Consider the following 19414-nt stretch of genomic DNA (forward strand, 5'->3'; position numbering starts at 1 on the left):
GGACACAAGCAGTCCCTGTGATAGACTGCAAAGAGTATTTTGGTACTCGAGAGAGGCATCAAGGCTATACATCCTTCAACAAGAAATACGCGTCTCACTACACATTACCCAATATACATTTCTCCTGTTCTATTTTATAAAATAAATACAAAATCACCGCTTTTTCTTAGTTTAACTTCAAAATGAATGAGAAGGGGTTAGGAATTAGGAGGTGACTGATTAATGGCATCTGTAAAGTATGTGCTACTCATTTCCACATGTTTCACTTTTCATTTTTGACAAGAATCAGCAACATTCACTCCGGGATAACTGAGAAAACATCTAAGCACAGAAGTTCTATTGGGATTTCTTTTCCTGTAATTAATTTGCTGTCGGATGTGAAAGCCCAAACTACACATTGACAGGAAGGCAGCTGGTACAAACGATGCAGATCAGGACAATGGAACTAACGTGGGGGAGGCAGAGAATAAAGCTGAAATTAACTGAAATTCTGATTAGAGAAACAAAACAAAGACAAACCATTGCAGTGCAATGCATACTAATGATATCTAGGATGTAATTCAAGTTTGCTACTTCCTGTATGTTACCTATATTGCACACTTTTGCTGTGCACAAGATTTCAAGATCACAATTCTAATAAAAAAATTAACACCCTATTTACTATAAGGAAAATTTACAGCATTATTGTTTGTAACAATAGAAATCCATTTACACCAAAGAAGTACTTATGCAGCTGATGACTATTTTGCAGCTGAACCCCTTAAGTTATTAAAATATCATTGACCACTCTTTTCCAGACATCTACGTCAGCAACTCTCTCTTACAGAATGAGGCTAAACAGAGCACTGATGGCAATTTTAAAAGATGCAGGCAGGTAAGAAATGCTAACTTTTTCTTTTATTATTTTGTTTTCTGTTCTTTTTTTTTTCTGCTATATAACTAAACACGTATGAAATATTTTCAGGACAAAGTAGGTGAATTTATTTGATACGCCACAGAAAAGTAAAAAGATTATTTACATGCTTAAGATTGGACAAATTTAAAAAAGATTTAAATGTTATACATACACATTTAAAGCAGACAGATTTAGGATAGATTTTCAACTCATTTGCACTAATGTTTTTCCAAAGTAAGTGACGTTGCACTGATTTACACAAACCAGATAATCAACCCATACAGAAGTCATAATTGATTTGAATTTAATTTCACTGCTACTGTAAACAATGATGATAATGCACCAATCTGCAGAATAAAATACTTATTTGCTTTCTTTTTAAACAGAACCAGATCAGATCTAAATAGCATACCATATTCATCACTTTTCAAAAAAAAAAAAAAAAAAAACATTTCAAAAGACTAATCCTCATTTTTCCTTGTTATAAAGCTCTGCAGTATCATATTCCCTCATGTTTGTACCAAGTCTTCTTCAAAACTTCGCAACATTCATACTAGCAAAAACAATGAAAGTACATAGCCTATTAATTACCAGGACATGAACTCCAATACTTTCCTTCCTTGCTTGCATCTGTTTATCAAGCTAAATCACATGGATTGAGGGAAGTCTGCAAGGACTGGATCTGATTGCTAAAGTCTGGGAATCAGGGCAGGAAAATAGTGATACAAAACAAAATATGGCTATAAACTGAAGAATAAGCAATCAAGAACAACCTAGTCCTCTAAAGAGCATGCTACTTTTCAATAAAAATGGCTGAGGGATGGAAGAGTTAACTTAAAATTGCAAAACAGCTGGAGGCTATGAAAATCCTTCCACTAGAAACATTTCTATGCATTCTGTATGTATAAACTCTAGTCCAACACACCGTGCTAAAACACAATCAAGTTACACACGGAATATGACCCTGCTCCAGGGCAGCTAGTTGGAGTCAGTATTTACAAGATTTTATAACATAAGCCTTAGCCCACAGTATTTGGGCTTTGTCTTCCTATTTTTTTCAGTCCTCTGTCCTGCAATTACCATGAAATAATGAGACCTATGATAAATGTCTTGGTCTATGGTCTTTTCTACATGTTTATTATAGAAGTGTTAAGTAGATTTAAAGTCCAAAGCTATTTTGGATAAAATTTAAGCACACTTCTGCCCCCCTTTCATTAGTGTTTAACAGTTTAAAATGAAATTTTGTTTTCAGGTTTGTAGTATAAATATAAATAACTATTTTCTTTCTCCCATCTCCCCTTGTTTCCCACTGCAGCATAATATTTTAGAGACTAAGACTTACCATCCTTTCACATTAAAATCTGAGTAACAACTATCTGTGTTGTTGTTACACGGCAACAGTTTCCATCCTGCCATTTTCAAATAACTATACTGTGGTAAAATCAGACTTCATGACTTAAACACTGAGACATTTCCACCTCTCTGTGTACATACTGCTAAATATTCACTTTAAGGAGAACCCCCCTAAAGATTTTAGGAACATAAGTGTTCCACAATACATCACTACTATTAAAAAATTGCAGAGATTAAAATAAAAGGTTAGACAAGAAACTAACCAAATAACTAGACAAGAGACTTTTCAGAAGATTAGGTCAAAAAGGTTCTAACTAATTCCCTTCACTGTGGCCTTCTATTGATTTAGACCATAACTGACATGTTAGATTCTAACAGTGAATTAAAGACTGGAGAGGAATGGAAAGTAGGACACACGAAGAGGGCAAGCCCTTTTACCAATAATAGCTTAAATAGCAGTTTCCTTTCATTAGTTTCAATATGGCCAGAATTTCATCTTCAGAATTTTTGAAAATGTGAATAAAGAATAAAGCTAGTGGAAGAGAAAGAAAATGGAAAAACAGGAGGAAGAAAAATGCATTTATATTCCTAATATATAGGAAAAGCAGTAAAGTTTTTGAAATTATGTAAATCAATAATGAAAGCTTAAATTTTTCAGGAATATTCTGCTCTTGCTAAAGAAGAAAAGCTTGTTAGAATTAACTAAATATACATTTGTTAACAGTACGCAATGAGTACATTCATAATGAAAGTCTGATCTGTGTAGTAAAAAGAAAGAAAAAGGTAGCTATAGCTCATAAGAAGAAAAAAATCAGCTTGCTTACAGAGTCTGGGGATTCGCCAGTAACTTAATTACACCACAAAGCGGACAGGAATAGATGTCAAAATTGACAATCAGTAAAGCTATCTGGGAGCACAAATTGGTGCAAGAATGTGCTAAAAAATCCTGTCAGATATTTTTGCAAACTCTTCCATACTAGCTGACTCTAAAAAGAGATGCTAAATTTCTTGTGTATTTGAAGCGGAAAACTTTTGAAACATCCCAAGTGACAGATGTCATGACTCATGAATATATAAATATTCAGGAAGCAACAGATATTCAGAGACACCAACAAAGAAAATTTCCGCTATTTAAAGTGTTATAACACCCTCAGAGAGCGTAAAAAAAGATCTTACAGGGCTATTAACAAGTGTTAACAGACCGCTGTGTCTTTACACAGTTCTACATAGCTATTTCTATCAGAAATAAACATGAAGGAAAACACATGAGCATTGTCTCAGAAAACTGATAAACTGCAATTTTACCACTATGATAACAAGGAAAAACAGTGAGCTTTTCGGGAAAGGAGGTGCACAATAAAGACTGTAAAATATAAAGCAGGCAGTACAGATTTAAAAGTAAAATTAAATGGACAAAACAGAACAAGATGGATTGTGGGGAGTTGTTGGATTACAGTAAGTCATTTGAAGGAGAACTGTGTTATGACAAAGAGCAGGATAGAGAAGTGGGCAGTAGTGAAAGACAAACAGCATCAGAATGGTAATGCTTAAATTCATGCTCATGTTTGGGGCTGAAGCAGGAAAACTGGGAAATAACGAAGTATGTTTGAATAAGGCAGAAGTCATGACTGAAAAAGATTTAAGCAATTTGCATTGCAAGGTTATATTCCTCTGCATATATACAGGAACATGCACACATGTACACACACATTCATTTCCATTAGTCTGACTACAGATGCCAGAGCCCTTCTGCATAATCCTCAAAAAAGGAAAAAAAAAAAAAAGAAAACAGCAACTTTCCTGTCTTCAGACATTACTCAAAAGTGCACATTTGCAAATGGCATATCATCTATTCTGTTAAAATAGCTCTCCTCTTGTGTATATATATGTTTACGCACATACCATTATCTGCACTACATCTATTTGTATCCATGAATATATATTCTTCACACATGGAACTGATATAACAAGGAAACAAGAAAACAGAAAGGTCCCCAGCTGGGAATTCTTTCCACTCTCTGCAGATCAGGCCAGTCATTCTTAAGACAAAAAACAAAGGAAATACAAACTCCTGCTTTCTTGAAACAGGAGGATTCAGGCAGCAGATAGGCTCCTCATTGCAGCTCTAGTTCTCCTTTATCTACTGTCTTCAAGCAAGGAGGTACATTCCGGAGATGCCTCCTGCCTCCACATGTGTACAACACATGTGGGCCTATTCAGCTTGGAGAAGAGGGGGAGAAGAGGGGGAGCTCAGAGGGGATCTGATTAACATGTATAAATACACGAAGGGAGATTGTAGGGAGGAGGGGGCCAAGCTCTTGTCATTGGGCAGGGCAATGGCAGGCAGAACAAGGGGCAATGGGTACAAGCTGAAACACAGGAGGTTCAATCTCCAGGTGAGGAGGAACTTCTTTACTGTGAGGGTGACAGAGCCCTGGCACAGGCTGCCCAGGGAGGTTGTGGAGTCTCCTTCTCTGGAGGTCTTCAAAACCTGCCTGGATGCCGCCCTGTGCCCCATGCTCTAGGTATGCCTGCTTGAGCAGGGGGGTTGGACTACATGATCTCTAGAGGTCCCTTCCAACCTTTAAGATTCTGTGATTCTGTAACTCAATCACGTCACGCTGCAAACACATTCATAAACTAAATAGCCCTCATTTGCTATTCTCTTTAGTAGAGCCATGTATTTAGTGAAGATATCAAAAACAGAACTTGGGGTTATTGTAAAGTGTCTTTGAAAAGGTTTGACATCAGTAGCCCCACCTTAAATGCTAAAAAAAACCAAGTAGCAGAACCAGCAGATGGAGAAAGTACAATCTCTTGCAAATTGGCTAAAACAAGGAGGCAAAATATAAAAAGTAAATAAAATAATCAAGCAGAAAAAATAGCCTCAGAGTTATTTTGGAATGTCTCCATACAGTGACTTTCTCCCTATAGAAGATTCCACTGGAATGGTGACCATGCCACATATGGATATGCCAGCAGTGTACTCACCAACACACTGAATATGTTGTTAAAAACACCTAATTATGTTTCCAGGGATAAAGAGAAGAAAAAATATGTGACCAGAAGTACTTCATATTGATGGAGGATGTTTCTGTTTCCAAATATGTGATTTTTGGATGGTAGGACATGAGGACAACCAAGCTGAAAACATGGCTAATACATCTAACAAAATGTTGCAATGATGAGGCGACATTACTTACAGAGTGTATTTTATATTTTGAGTGCATTTTATTGATATATGCTGCTACTTCATAGCTTTCAGATATTCTAGGACATGATTACAGAGTACTTTAAGATATGAGGAGAAAAAAAAGAGAGAGAGAGAGAGAGAGGAATGAAAAGGAAAAAAAGAAGAAAAGGAATGAGGGAAAAAAACATGTGCAGAGCCTCCGAAGAAAGGATGAATTTAACATATTTGTGACAGCATGCCTCAATGAGCAGATGTACTGCTATCTGATCAGCATATGAACTTTCTGTGCTAAAATAACTCATGTTTGCTGCGCTTATAATCCATCAGAGAGGTGATGAATGCATGACCAACTGATCTGTTGTCAGTGAATGCAACTGCTATACCATTAGCCCTTTTAAAATAATTAGCTCAAGACAAAGTTTAGTCTCTGAGATAAGTTACCAAACTAAAGGGTCTGTTTTGATCCCTTCCCTGATTCCCAAGAGAATCCAAAAATTTTTATATGCAGCATGTAAAACTAAGTCATTAAAAAAAAAAAAATCAATACACTAATCTCAAAAAGTACTTAAGAGAAAAAAAAGGAGGCTAAAAATTGATACAAGCTTATACCTCTCTATCATGCAGAAAATCATAATGCGAGCAGAGAATTTCACAGTGAAGTACGCAGAACAGTAAAATGATCCAAATACTTCCCATATGTCACGTAGACACAAATATTTAAATTTTTTAAAATAAAACACTTGTACTTCCCTAACTTACCCAATGGGTAAGTTATGTTGCCCAATTGGGGCAACATAAACTGCAATAACAGTTTTTGAAAACAACCACATCTTTTAATTATGTTCTGCTTAGAAGATACAGAATGCCTGCATCCCTGTCTCTTCCTGCTGTATTTTCCAAGTGCTCATGAGACTATTTTAATTAATTTGGTAACAACTTACAGACCTCTTCATCATAGTTTTATAGAGTTATCATACTATTACACAGTATGCAGAATGTAAACCATTGTTATAAATAAAGGCAAACATCATGACCCAGTATCATGTATTACTAAACTTTCAGAGCACTGAAAGTCTTGTAAAAATGAAAAGGGATGCCTTCATTTTTAAGTCATGTTTCTTTTACTGAGTTCTCTTAAAATAATTTAGTTCAAGAAATAGACTTGCCTCAGTGAGCTGATAAATTGTAGGCCTGGCAAAATCCAGCATTCCTACTGTTCAACACAGGGTATTTTCAATATTGACTTCAGTTTCACTGCTTAGCAGGAAAACATTTAAATTTTTATTGTATTTCTACCTCACAGGAAAAGAACATATGAGTCTGATGCTAAATAATCATGCACTGAGGATTTGATTTTTTTTTTTTAAATACACAGCAGATGAAAATAAATGCCAGCTACTGACACCAAAAGAAAAGATTGGCCAACAATCCCTTTAGCTCCAGGGCTACTGCTGTGGTATGAAATGCTAGCCATCTGCAGAACACAGACATGCTGGGAAAAATATAAATAAGTAATCCATATTTTGAGAATCACAACTTTTGATAACAGTTTAAAACAACCCTGAGGTAGGAAGTGACAGTTGATCAATCCACTTTCCAGTACAGCTATCAAAGTAAACACGATACATGAGATAAGATTCATGAAAATATGAAAACAAAATTATACGTGCAAACAAATGACTTGGGGTATGGGCAAGAAATAAGATTACCTCACACTACTGTTTTCAAATGTCCCTACTAAGCTTCTTTCAGATAACAATATGCTGAATGAGCTGTAAAAAGACTCAAAATATATCACAGCTAGATGCATCTGAGTTTAAGAGTTGACTGTTAGTTTGTATCCTTAAAGTTACTTAACTCAATAGGAGAGTTTGAAGAAGGAAAAAGGAAAAATAGAGATATAGAGATGAATCATATCAACAGCAAGACAAGATCTTCTACGAGGAGAAGCAGAAGACCCTGCTGAGCTCACTACAGGTGGCTGGGGTTGGACCTCTCTGCCACGCTGGGAAGAGGCCACACAAAGGCGGCTGAAGCTCCACGCCAGCGGTTCTGCCTCCGGCCGCTCTGCGGTGCCCGGCTGTGTTACACGGGGAGCAGCAGCTCCTCGTCCAGCCTTGCACAGTTCCTTGAACTGCACTGCTCTGCAGAAACTGCTGCTGGCTCTCCACCTGTAGCTGCTGATCCAGAAAAGCTGCAACACGACACTGTTATGCGCCCTCATACACTTGCAGAGCAGCCCATGGTTGAAATTTAACACTGACTTCACAGAGGAGCTTCTTTTGAGAATGAAGTCCAGTTTCTAACATAAACATAGGTAAAGAACAACAAATCGATGTTTAAAGACAAGACAAATATCAACTCAAAATTCCACTATGGTAAAACACAATACTAGTTTGGCATTTCCGTTCAGACCAGCATAGTTTTTTGGTTTCTAGAACTGTTTATATATTCGCACTATGCAAAATTGAATGTTGCATTTACATTCTGTTTTTCTCTATACTTACTACTAAATAAATATATGAAAACACAATAGTATAAACAGTTTAAATTCTATCAAGCGGAAATAGCTTCATGATTTTTCATTTCAGAAAATCCTTCTCATTTGGAAAGAAAAAAGTTTTGAAATATACTGATAATTGAAAGAAAGAAATTGCTGCTTTTCAGAGTGCATTTCAAAAGCAATAGCTTCATCAGTGGCTCACAAATACAAATATATGAACATAATTACTGTATATATCAAGACAACTTCCCTTATCAATTCACCCAGCCTGTGTAATAACTGAGTCACCATCTTTCCCTTCAACTTGTTCTTGTTATCTTTAGTTTTGTTTGTGAGATATTTTGGTTTTGAAATACATAAGAAATGAAAGAAGATGACAAGTTTATTTGAGACTATAATCAGACACATTAAAGCATTTTTTCCTAAGTGATGGTTATTATTTTAGAATATTTCCAAAACATCAGTAAAATAATGGTGAAAAAAAAATCTGTGTCGAGCTCTATTTATTACAGCCAATCATAATCAAGATACATATGGTAATGTTATTTGCATTTTTTCCCCTTTATTTTAATTAAGGATCATTATCTGTGTATTGATAGACCAAGCTACTTAGAAGTTCTGTTACCCATCAACCAGTGTACTGAACTGACTGAAGAGCTGACTGTTCTGTCACTGAATAGTCAGGTCATTTCACTCTGTACCATACCCTATCTATCTGTAAGATTCATTGATGAAAACATGCAAGAGGTATGTGCTAATCTGATGATACAAAAAATATTTTTGTCCTGTCCAAAGCAACAATTGTCCTGGTGAATACCCCAGCCCTGCTTCTCCCCTGTTATGAGAATAAGACCTGAATCCTGCGAGGTTTCCATGGGGTGATTCTTAACACCCAGGTACAGCACATGCTTTATGAAGTGGGTCCTTGTCTCAGACACTGCTGCAAGGGCACTACCTATGCGCATGGTGCTGTCGTCCTCCACATGGAGGAGAGGGAATGTAGCTAAAGAGACTGCGACAGTGACTGGAGACCATTGCAAGTAACCTGATAAACAGCTAGATTTACAAGTATAATTTGAAGATAGTCCTGATTCATGTGTACATTTAACCACTGTCAGCATAACTGAGAAATGGGCAAGAGGAGAAAAAGATACTAGAAAAAAGAAAAGCAATAGCAGGTTTAGAGATAGCCCATCAATAGGCAGGCAATAGTTTTAAAAGCTGAAGTGAAACATCAAATGCTCAGACAAAAAGGCGACAACATTGTAGAGAATTGGTGCTGATGGCACTTTTGCTACAAATAGCAAGTGATTTATATTAAAAAAAAATCTGTGAGATTAGAGAACATTTCTCCTGTGAGGTCTTCATCATACTTTATATGTCTGTACAGCGGTGATGGGGAAAAAAATAAAGTCTTGTACTATTGAGAGAACAAGCTTAAAACAGGAAATCACTGAAGTTAAAAATAGAAGGAATAAGAAAAAAGAGAGATAGAAAAACTTATAGGGAATTCCATCATTGCAAAACTACACTGAATGTTACCATACTCTTTTCTTTGGCTGCAGGAAGAACAGTTGTAGCAGAGGATATCCTTTCTGTATGCTACATTAACCTTTTATCTTCTCCTCCTCTTACAATTCTGAAGAGTTAATACCTTGAAGAAACAACTTTAAGAGGCATCAAAAGACCCACAGAATGCATCGTCTCAATTATTCCATTCCCCCTTCTTTCAAGTAATTCTCACTACAGGCAGAAAGGCTAGAGAAAAGATTTTGGTCATTTGCCTCCCAATAACGTGTCTTTTGATGAAGAGCATCTAAGAGCTCCGTGGAGTGTTATCAGGCAGAGCTTCTGCCAATTTCATATTTCACCTACTGATTTTCAGGTTTTAGCATAGAAAATTGTTCAAGCAGCTGGAAAATCTAAGACCCACCAAATAGCTCCAACGTTTATGATGACTGGCATATTCCATATGTGATTTAATACACACATCAGTCCATACATTAAGTAGTGTGAGGGATATGTACGTGAGCTGAGCGGCATGGTATTGTGAATAGGTACCTGGGTAGGTTCCACTTCTTTCTGGATCTCATTAAGAAGGAATGTCCATCCAAAATCTTAAATTATGATGTTTAATCAGAATATTTAAAGAATTTAATCAGAATATTTAAAGACAGGATGGAAGATTAGCAAATCCTGTACTCTGATGCTGGAAACCCAGGGAGGACATAGCATTAGATAGATCTCTCAATCAGGACATACTGCATGGCACATATATTTGCAGAAAGGTAGGTATGCAAGACAAAAGCACGCTTGTTACATGGCCAAGCCACTTCATGAATTTGGGAAAGGATTAGATATAACCACATGACACAAAAAGACTTCTATCCTACAGAAGGTTTTACTTTTGATCAGGTAGCTCTTGCTCAATGTCTCAGTCCTGAAGGTAGAATAAAGAGCTTACAATGTTGCCCCTTCTGCCACTCAAGAAGGAACAATATAGAGCAAATGCCTTCACACAACAGAAAGCTAACCTTTTTCTAGATTAATTCTAGATCTAGAAAGATCATAATGCAAGACTGATTTTCTACCGTCATATTCATACATCAAGTTGTGGTTTTTTTACAAACAGGTTTGTGAGAAGGGATTTGGGAAAGAGACCAATGAATAGCCTGGCACTAATCATAAAGACCCAAAGTTGCCAAAAATGCAAAAAAAAAAAAAAAAAAAAAAAAAGGAATTTGCCATGAGTCACCGTCTTCACCTCATTATCTTGTGGTTCCACCTATTTTCAAATCACAGCTATTCTTTGATTTTGAAATTCTATAATTTACTATATATGAAATGTCATATATACACACACAGACACATATATGAAGGTTTGGCAGTATTTACCTTATACTTGAAACACAAGTATTGATAATTTGAAATAAGAATAGGCTGTTCGTTATTGAAAAGTCAAATTTCTGAGCTCAGACCACCCAGAAATCAGACCTGTAGCCCATTCATCAAGGAGATCCATGTCTTCATGGAGTACCTTGTATTAAAAAACTGCCTGATACAAGAACTGATGAGCATAATGGAGCTGTTTCATAGTCTATGAAGATTCATAAATCAGGAGTGGATTACTTTTAAACAAATAATGCAAATGCCATTTAAGAAGGTATTTAACGTGACTGAGAACTCACTCTGCATTTCAAGTACGGATCTTAACAGGCATGTCAAATAAGGTCCACAGACCTCCCATTAGGAAGGACTTCACTAGCCCTCTTTGTTTTTAAATTGTATTCCATTCTCTTTGTGATATTAGTTGTTGCTTTTTGTCTCTTGCCTTTACTTTATATGCTCTGAGAAAAATAAATAAATAAACATTCATTTGATTCGACAAAGTCTAGCAAAATTAATTTTCTCTTCAACCAAAAGTTTGCCACCTTCCTAAGCTCCTTTTCTACATTACCCCACTGTAAATTCTTCTTCCTTCTTGAGAATCTTACTAAAAATCAACCTTATTTTCATATGTAAGACTAACTGTAGATACTTAACTCTGCATTCTTTTCTCATTCCTAGAGCTCATGCAGACCTCTGATTACATACCAGTGCACCATTTTAGCAGAAATGATACAAACTGACTCTCCAGAAGTGGAACCTGAAATGCTGCTCCAACACCAGCCCACATAATGTGCTCTTCCTTCTATATTTTCTTCTCTTTTTTCCTTTGAACTTCTTTGAACTTGATCAAGTCTCTTGATATATGGAAGTACACCAAATGGGTGACAGTGCCCTCAGATTTTTTCCCCTTGAAGCTCAACATGGTTACAACAAATTACAACATTAATATATGACGAATAACAGTATCTAGTCTAAGCTTGTAATGATAAATTCTTGTGGCATTTGAAGCCAGCATACTTTTGAATTTCAAACTACAGATCTCAAAAGATATCTGAGAAAGGCAAGTTCACATTTATGAAGGACATTTAATATGGTGTCCTCTGCAGAATTTACTATTTCTCATGAAAAAGAAAAAAACACATAGAAAAAAAATCTTGCCCACTGAAGATCAAAGCTAATTCAACTACAAAGTTGTTTAAAATCATATACTAGTAAATTTTAGAGCAAGTGTCAGATTGATGGCCTCAGAAAATTAAGACAATGAAGTACAAAGAGCAGATTTTAAGTTAAAAGGGCTTGTGAAATTAAGTTCTTGAACTCAAAAAGATATTTTTCTTTATACCAATGTTATCACAGCAAGTGTCATCTCAACAGTTTAAATTACATTGATTTGGGGAATTAATGACACTACTGAGATGAACTCATTTCAAATTACCACATCTAAATCTAAATTGGAATGCATGCCTAAAGGATCTATTACTCAGACTTTACTAATACAAAATGTCACCTGCTCAGTCATGTCTCAAAATGACAGTTCCCTATGGAATAATGTGTGGGCTTTAATTCTTTTTGGCTACAATTGCCCTGAACCAATGTCTGTGAAAGAACAACGTCAAATGTAATGTTGCTCATTAGCAGATTCCTACACACACTGCTGTAGTAGTTCACAATAGTCTCAATTGTTACTCAATTACTTGATTGGAAGGAATCTAAATAAAAATATAGCTTATTCCATCTCTCTTTAAAAGCTAGTCTGCAAATATAACCAGGTAGAAGTTTTTTGCTCTTTAGTAAATAATTTTGGGCAAAACTGGAACCTTTTTCTTTTGACCAAGGAATTACTGAATGCAAGTGGACTGTAGTAAGTAGAAATAAAATGCAGTTGTCCAAGAGAGAGGTTCCTGTTATTTATTTTCAAATTTGGGGTTTCAGAAAATAAAATAAAATAAAATAAAATAAAATAAAATAAAATAAAATAAAATAAAATAAAATAAAATAAAATAAAATAAAATAAAATAAAATAAAATAAAATGAACAGTATGGAGAAAAGATAAAAACTTAGCACTAACAACTAGATGCCTTCTGCAGCAGTTCCAAATTCTTTCAGAAGGAAAGACTTAGATGATACCCATTTCAAAAAAGATTTACTCCTGTAATGAAACAACATCTTTCTGATGGGTTATGTTTCGTAGTTCATCAACAGCTTACTTGCTGTTATTTGGATTGATCACTCTTTGTCACTGCTCATAGACACAAAATGCTTCAAACAATTGCACGGATTTAGCACATTCTTTTCACGCTTGTATATGAAAGCTACACATCATTATATGATTCTGCTAAAGGTATAACTTAGGAAAAAAACAAACAAGCCTACTCCTTATCAAAAAGAAAAATGTTCTTTTGAGATTCAAATGGAAATGTAGATATTAGATTATCTACATCTTGTCCACAGACAGTAGAAAATAGAATTCTTCTATTTGGGTTCAAACAGTGTTTTATAACCACAGATTCCAGAGTGCCAGAGCAGCAGAAGCACAGAAGCAGCAGAAGCACAGGTATGGCAAAAGCCAATTGATTTTTCAATCCATTTAAATCAAGCTGAAGAAAACAAAAGCTATTAACAAAATAAAATTTAGTCAGAACGTTGTAGCCCTTAGGAATTATCTTTATCACTTTTATAAACAACAAGCTATATAATATGAATCTCATAGGGAAGTGGAAGGGGAGACATCCAATGATGAAAGGAAAGTAAGAGTCATGCCCTGTCAATCCAGAAATACAAAGAAAGAAGTTGTCTGTAGCACAATGCCTTTAAGTCATAAATTATATAATGAATTATGATTTTGAATGTTTGACAAGAGAAATGTCTTTAAAAACAAATGCTAAATATTATAATACATACAGAGCTTCTAGTCTGATTGCTCTTCAGAATAGCAATACACCAAAAATGGTAAGAGCCACACAAATAAACAGAACTCCAACTTCTAAAATAATTTCAGTAGGTTGATTTTACCAGCTTATTTCTTATTCTTTAGCAAATTTTCACATTAGATGAATGATCATTATCAGTACACCAGGCTGTATGGATTCACAGAAGATGACAAGAAAGATGTTAATATTCTGAACTGTGGATTGTGCAAAAAAAATTATACAGGATGCAAGGTAACAGATGGAGGCTTAAGAACAAAGCTTGAGACATCAGCGGGTCTCAACTCAACAACATCACAATGATTAAATGACAGCATTGAACATAATACAAAAAAAGCTTATGTTATTCCCAAAATAAATCAGTAAATCATTCCATACCACTAACAGAAAAACTATACAATTAACCAATCCTTTAAAGGTTGGGTATATATATACACACACACAATCACGATATATAATGTGCATATTGTATACATAAAAACAAATTCAACCATCAGAATGGTTTGATTTTCCTGAAATCCACTTAGCTCATAATAGTGAAATGTCTGATACCTTGCAGATTTAGGACTTGAATACATAACCTAAAGAAAAAATACTATCACTCTGAAAGAAAAAAGAAAACTTGTATGAAATACAATTCTTTAAATTAAGAATTGAGAAATTCTCTCTCCTTCTCTGGCAAATTATATCTAGGTTTCCCAATCACAGAAGTTTCTGTGTGTGTGTGTGTGTGTGTGTGTGTGTCAGTGTCTCTATTTCTAGCCTTCTAGTCTAGTCTCTTACTATGCGTTTTGAGCAAATGAAATTTATTTCAATCAACTCTAAGTATTACTAGTTTGCACTTCTGTAAGATTTTCCAGAAGAGACTCTAAAAGCAATTAATGAAGCCTAATCTATATATTTGGATTCTTCCTTTTCACTATGACTTGCAAATAGAGCATATGAGGTATTGTGGAACAAAGTCATAGGTGATCTGTTCTCTACAACAAACGGGGTTTATGTCCGGCTCTGGGTAAGCGTTGAGATTGCGCCCTCTTGTTTTGTCCTTGGAAAAGGGGGATAACTCTTCCTGTCAGGCCGCCATGAAATCAAAGCACCTGGTAGAATTGACAGCACAGAAAGTGCATCTGGCAGGTACATTCAGGCATGCATTCTAAGCAGAACCACCACTCCAAAATACAGTCCCTAATCCCCAGGCTTTATCAAATGAGAGCACTAGGACTGTTTATCCAAGGGAGTTGGCTTACAATGTAACTGCTTTTCTGTTATTTAGACTTTTGTTTAACAACACACAGCAATCTTGGAGATCAGTCCGTAAGAGTAATAAGAAAATATATGGGAATTATTCAAGAATATATAACAATTTAAAGGGATTTGCAGCATCCAGACTTTCAGTTTAAAATGAAAAATACTTTTAGTGCTCAACACAACTTTAAAAAAAAAAACTTTTTTTTAATAACAAACATTACATGATAATTCCTAAAGCAAATTGTTCAATTATTTCCCACATTGATACTGGTGCTACGGCACAGCTTTGCAGCATTCTTTCTTGGTTCTTAACATCCCTTCAGAAGTCTTGTACTGTGAAATTCCTTGCTTAGAAAAAAAAATTTCAGTTACCTAAAATACTCATTAAAGGCACAGTCAATGCAAAACTTCTTTTAAAAGGCCAAAAATAGAACAAGGTCTCATTACACCAAAACATTAGAGAAGAATCTATTGCATGGCTTTTGAAAAGCTAGGTGTAGAAAATACAGATAGACCAGTCTATAGCTGAACATGTGGGAAGACAAGCAAACATTACAGATTGATTTGATAATATTAGGAAACAGAGGTAAATATCAACCTAAAACACAATACCATGAGTTAATGATCATCATTCCCCAAATTTTTCCATGAACTTAATTTTCCATTAAAATCATTTGCTAGCTTCTGCATAAAAATAAAAATAAAAATAAAAATAAAAATAAAAATAAAAATAAATAATGCTGTTTTGTGGGAGGAGAGAGAGAGAGAGACAGAGAGAGAGACAGAGAGAGAGAAAGTAAGTCTTGGTCTCTGGAGTCCTAATTAGGAGTTGCTTTATTATAGGAAAGACATTAAAAGCAGTGCTAGAGATTCACATTGGGACTAATCTCCATTTAAATCAATAGATTAATGCTCAAGCCAATTTGAAATGAAGAAAACAAGAAAATGATCGTTACCTGAAAAGCAAGACCTTATAGTGGCATAAAAGAGTAAATAATTGTGATAGAAAGAACCCCAAAAACCTAAAATTCTGTTTTTTAAACCTCTTGGACTCGACTTTCTGTTAGTTCTAGACAACAAAGCAGCTCCCATTACACTTCTCAATTTAGATAGGCAAGTAGATTAAGCACAAAATAAGAAAGAAAGAAGTTTGCTGAAGAATGGACAGAGGTCTTCCACGAGTCCTGCAATGCCTTACCCCTATTTGTGGGGTGGCAGACAAGGGGCAAAAGAAAAGAAAGGGAACTTTTAAGGAAGAAGAACAACTACAGATGTCTAAAGCTTTTCTTTAAAGAAATAATGGAAGGGCAAGCTTCTATATGCGATGTACAGACAATTGTTTTACGGTTATAAATTTAACTATTACATTGAGGAAATGCAGAATGAGAATACGTATGTTGAAATTAAACTGTTCTGTCCACTAGGCACAAGTGGTTGCTTTATCGTTTAGATAAGATCAGAATATCCTTGTAGTACTCTACAAGCTATACAACTCCTAAGAACCCTTAATGAGCAATTTAAGAAGAGCGAAAATACTCAAATTCAAGCCTTAGTATTACATGAATTAAATTGACAATAAAGGAGCTATTTCTTTTAGGCATGGGATTTTTATTTTTGTTTTTCCTTTCAAATCCTCATAATGGAGAAGAGCAAACATCTAAGTCTCCAGATATTTTCCCATATGCATTTCTTCCATTTTGGATTAGATTAAAATAAGATGCATACTTAAGTTCAATTGCCAGCAAAAATGTATAAGTGAAGTTTTACCAACAGCTCCAATAGTAAAGTGACTTTTACTATTAATTATAGGTAGAAATTGTGAATGTCAGTGCCTTTTACTTCAAACATCATTAATACTTAAACAATGAATGTACATTATATCAATCAACACTTTCATTAAAGCTAAGCACCAATACTCTGTGGAAAAGTATTTTAATTTTTTTATGTTTTTTTCCTAAAGTCCTATGACACTATTTGATCACCACTAACTAGCCACAGCGTAGAAACCTCATTCTAATACAGAAATGTTGAACAAACTATATTGTTTGCTCTTCCCCAGCCTCTTTCAATGTAAAGCATTTAGACATTGCATGGATATTCAAAAAAACATTGTTTTTAGTGCAAACTGGCCTTCTAGAGAGTATTCATTCACCAAAGCAAAATGTTAATCATTGTCATGTGTGTTTTAAGCCAAATATATGCAGCGGTTTTTTTTCTCCTTTCTGGGTTAAAGCCTTCATTGCCAGATGGGCACTTGAAACCTCCAGAGATCATTTGCAAAGCTGCAGATAACTGAAAACAGAACATAAGCCAGTCCCCAATAGTTCATATTACACGGAAAGTACTTCCCTAATGGTAGCATTCTCCTATTCACGTTTAAGCTTTCATATGCCATTGATTTCCATTTTTGGGATACTGATAAAGACGACAAAAGCCTTCAAAGATAACTGAATACCCAGAAGCATGAGAAATAAACTTAAACTTCCTTTCCATCAATGTCACAGGACAAAGTTACAGTCAGTGCCTCCTGGAGCTTAACTTCTAGCAAGAACATTCTTGTCTATGCATCTCTCGAGGTTGAGAGAGCTGGGCCTGTTCAGCCCTGTGCCATGTGCTCTAGATGACTCTGTGTGTGCAGGGGGGTTGGACTAGGTGACCTCTGGAGGTCCCTTCCAACCTCAGGGATTCTATGATTCTACATACAGAACACAGATGAACAGGCTGGACAGGACCTTTGCAAACATTTCCTCTTGTGCTATTGGTAGCTATTCTGGCGAATGGAATAGCTCTCTCCAGCCCCAGCGCCTCACTGCAACATCCTTTCAGGCAAACATAAAGAGCAATAATGTCTTCCCTGAGCCTCCTCTTCTCCTCACTAAATAACCCCAGCTGCCTCAGCTGGAGAGTGAATATGCTATTCAGGTATAATTGTAATTAAATCTCACATATAGTTGAGAAGATACATTTTCACTCCTATGTGTACCCCTTAAAAAGGGGGTTGTTATTCCCCTGAGGTGAGCAAAGCAGTAAGAAAGTAGCAAGTTCCTTCGGTGTCTTCATTTTCAGAAAGAGGCAAGACATCTATTGGGCAACTAGGAAAGTCCAGAAGCAGCTGAAGTGCGTTCTCCAGGGGAGACGTCTACACTCCCACCCCTCACCAAGGCTCCTCTTCCCCACCCACCTGCAGCATCCTCACAAACTAGAAAGTTAACAAATTTGTTACTTATTTGTTTAACCAGATAGCACACCACAACACATATTTGATTTACACTGGTCTGCATTTTGAATTTATGTTTTCTCCTACAATATTTATTCTTCTTTTACATACAGAAAACTGTAATGTATTTACTGGAAGATTAGCCCTAGTCAAGGATGCATAATATTAATTATTCTATCAACCTGCATTGACACACTGAATTTAACATGTCACATTGAATTACTGATACTTTTCCTCACCTTACTGAGTCAATATCGGGCAGAGAAGAAATCTGCAGTTTAGTAGACACATTTTCTAAACATCTGCTTCCTTAGCTATGGTATGGTCACCACTCTGAATGGAACAACACACATCATAGCTTGTGCATTTTGGTCCCTGATTCCACACTTCATAAATATTTAATTAATTCTTTGTTTTTTTTACTTTTTTTTACTTTTTTTTCTTTTTTTTGCATTCTATTGTAAACAATGTGGTTTTACTAGTATACCATAGAACGTGTTCATTTTTCTGTACTATATTAAAATTTTAATTGTCATAAAAATACAAAAAGATTCTAGCTTTGCAGTGTTCTTATAAAAGCCAGAAAGAGAATATGCATCAGAACAGACATGCTTAAAACAAATTCAGTCATTCCAGGCCCAAAAATATTCAGGTGTTTTTATAATTAGAAATATACATTTTAAGAATACTATTACATCCAAAATATTTATCAAAAAAAACTGTCAGCAAGACAAGACAAAAAAAAATCTACAAGTTTCTAATTCTATTTTCATGGCCAGACAACTGAGATAATTTACAGCATGCTTTCAGCCTTTTTTGAACGTGAGGGAAACAAATCTGCTAGAGAAAACTTGACACACCACATTATCTATAGCCACCACTAGTTCAATCATAAAGGGACTACTTTGTAGAGAAATTAGGAAAAAGCAAGAATTATGAAAAGCATAAATTAAGAAAAAAAGCATAAATCACTTTAACTTATAATTAAGAAAAATCAATCTAATATGACTATATTAGCTATAACATACTGCTGCTCATCTGAGGTCAGCTACTGAATGGTCTCATAGTGATAATCCTCAATACCACAGTTGTACCTTAATACTCATGGATCAAAAAGAAGCTAGTATTGCAAACCTTTGCCTCAATACTGGAATGTGCCTCCTATCTCCGTGATGAGTTCTTGTCTAT

The 19414-nt window shown here is 35.4% G+C and overlaps 1 protein-coding gene across 1 annotated transcript in view; it reads right to left on the bottom strand.

Annotated features, from left to right (window-relative positions):
- The window catches only part of GBE1 (1,4-alpha-glucan branching enzyme 1), a 106722-nt gene that overhangs the window by 25138 nt on the left and 62170 nt on the right, over nucleotides 1-19414 (bottom strand). The window lies entirely within an intron of this gene.

Source organism: Nothoprocta perdicaria, unplaced genomic scaffold (genome assembly GCF_003342845.1).
Source record: "Nothoprocta perdicaria isolate Ctin4 unplaced genomic scaffold, notPer1 scaffold_394, whole genome shotgun sequence".
Lineage (NCBI taxonomy): Eukaryota > Metazoa > Chordata > Aves > Tinamiformes > Tinamidae > Nothoprocta > Nothoprocta perdicaria.